General features: G+C 42.0%; 1 non-coding gene across 1 annotated transcript; it reads right to left on the bottom strand.

The window, feature by feature from the left end:
* Positions 1 to 2,269: 2,269 nt before the first annotated feature.
* Positions 2,270 to 2,376, bottom strand: LOC111736197. The gene has a single exon (XR_002779122.1). It is a non-coding gene; the product is annotated as a U6 spliceosomal RNA (small nuclear RNA).
* Between the last annotated feature and the right edge of the window lie 326 nt (positions 2,377 to 2,702).

The raw sequence follows: 2,702 nt of genomic DNA, 5'->3' as shown, positions 1-2,702 counted from the left end.
AATGATTGGCTCAGTTTGAGTCAGATATCCATCCATGCTTCAATCAACTATGATCAGGGAATGGTATTGCAGAGCACAAGTGTGATTGAAGTGGTCTTTTGGGGGAGGCAGTTCCCAGAGAAGGATGAATTTGTTTTGAAGACCACAACAAATTATGATATATCAAACAAAGAATATTATAATTTAACTTCTCAAGCTATGATTTCTTAGTCCCAACTTGACCATAAGCTCTTCAAGGACAAGAAAGATGAGGCATAATTATTAATCTCTCAGACCATAGCTCATATGACAACTATCAACAATGTGGAGGAGATCCAAGCTATGTCTGACTCTGGGATTCATCTTGCCTTAGTAGGTATGATGAACCAGTGGGGAGGGCCTGATAAACTAGTCCTGATAAGCTAGGAACCATTCTTGAGACAGAACTCATTTTAAGGGAAGAGAATCTGACATAAACTTTAACAAAGTCTGCGTAATGGTTATTTTCATGTGTCAACCTGACTGGGCCATGAGGTGCCCAGATATTTGGTCAAATATTACTATGGGTACATCTGTGAGAGTGTATTTGGATGAGATTAAAATTTGAATTGGTAGACTCAGTAAAGCATTGCCCTTCCTAATGTGAGCGGGTCTCATCCAATTAGTTGAAGTCCTGAAAGAATAAAAAGGCTGACCCTCCCACACATAAGAGGAAACTACTCCCGCCTGACAGCTGATCTGGACATCAGTTTTTTCCTGCCTTTAGACTAGAACTGAAACATTGGCTCTTCATGAGTCACAAGCCTGCTGGCTTTCAGATTAGAACTATATATACCTTGGGCTCTCCTGGGTCTCCAGCTTGCCAGCTGCAGATCTTGGGACTTACCTGTCTTCATAACTGTGTAAGCCAATTCCTTATCAAAAATCTCTCCCTCCCCTTCCTGACACACACACACTCTCTCTCTCTCTCTCTCTCTCTCTCTCTCTCTTTCTCTTTCTTTTTCATTTCTAATGCTCAGGTTAGAGGTGCAGATTAGATTCTCAGCTGGTGATCCTTGGCTGTCATCTGTATTTAACAAAGAAGCACTAAGAAGTTGGGCAGCTTTAGGTGCAGGGTGTGTGTTTGTGGACAAGTGGGCTTCATTGTGGAGTTCTCCAAATGTCGATATCTATAGACCTTTGCTCTAGAATGATTCCGTTTCTTCAAGGGAGAACCCTCCAGTCTCCTGGCTAGGAATATGGACTTCCCTGCTTGCATTCTGGAAGCAGGTAAAAAAAGAATTGGAAGGTCTTGCCAGGCTTTTGTCCTTTTTTAAGTATAATATCTCATCACTCTGTTCTTCTGTGGAGACTGTTCCAGAAGTAACCTTACATCTTCTGCCAGGAAAGGGAAGGAACAGTCACTACCTGGCTCCATAGATTGGAAAGAATCAAGGGATCCATCTGCTCCTTATAGCAACTTTCAACCCAACTCTATTGTTTCAATACCACCCCAAATCTCACCTTCAGATGTACCTAGGGTCTCTAAAACAGTTAGAATTCTGAGTATGAATCATTGGTTTCTTCTTGGCTGCCTCCCTATATGCCTAAATTTTTGCTTTGCTGTCTGTTACCCATCACCATCCACTTTCTAGCTCCCAAGTTTTGTCAACATCTCCTGTCTACTCTCATCATTTCTCCCATTCCCTTTGTCCTTATGTATTTGTGCCTTATCTCCAAATAAGGTCACATTCAGAGATATTGGGGGTTAGAACTCCAACATATCTTTTCCTGAGGGATACAAGTCAATCCATAAAGGGGGCACGGATATTAGGTGGGAACTAGCATCATCTGCCACATTTACTTAGAGAAAAAATCGTTGAACTTGTCATCTGCCACAGGATGAGGAGCTTGTTCAGGTAAGGGCAGCCTGGGAATAGGAGTCAGAGCCCAGGGGGATAAAGAGGGTGTCTATTCCACAGGTGATCTGCTGTGAGATGTCCAAGCATGGGCGGATTCAGGAGGGTGTTCCCAGGTGGGGGGCTGGCAGAAGCAGCCTGGCTCAGGATGTCAGAGTCCAAGTAGAGTGAGAAGAGAACCTTCCCAGGAGAAGGGGGGTGGTGATGGCAGTAGGAGGTTAGTTACACATTGGGAGGCTGATCAATAAGTAAAGTTCACTGGTCATTTGGATTTCCTTTTTTGAGGACTTATCAAGTATTTTGTCCATGTTTCAGTTGAGGTGTCTGTCTTTTTCTTATTTTTTTAAAGCCGTTGTTTATATATTGTGGCTATGTGTCCTTTTTTTTTTTTTTTAAATACAGAATGCTTCACAAATTTGCTTGTCATCTTTGCGCAGGGGCCATGCTAATCTTCTCTTTTTCGTTCCAGTTTTAGTATATGTGCTGCCGAAGCGAGCACGTATGAGTCCTTTTTATGTGTAGCACATAACTTTTTCTACACCATTCTCTTAATGGTGTCTTTTGATAAACAGAAGGTGTTAATTTTCATGAAGTCAAATGTACCTTGCTAATTTTGCTAGCCTCAGTTTCCCAGAAACCAGAGCTTCATTTTATTATTAGGGAGTCCAGGAAGCGAGTATGAGAAACAGAAAGTGAAACAGAAAAGAAAGAAAGGAGAAACAAGAGGATGTTTCATCAACTTGGCTACCACTAAATTAAACTGATTGCTGGATCTAGGGACTGTGTCCTCAATAAACAAACTTCATCTCAAGACCACCCTGGGAG

This window comes from Pteropus vampyrus, unplaced genomic scaffold (assembly GCF_000151845.1).
Source record: "Pteropus vampyrus isolate Shadow unplaced genomic scaffold, Pvam_2.0 Scaffold18, whole genome shotgun sequence".
Taxonomy (NCBI): domain Eukaryota; kingdom Metazoa; phylum Chordata; class Mammalia; order Chiroptera; family Pteropodidae; genus Pteropus; species Pteropus vampyrus.
This window is presented reverse-complemented; position numbering and strand designations above follow the sequence as displayed.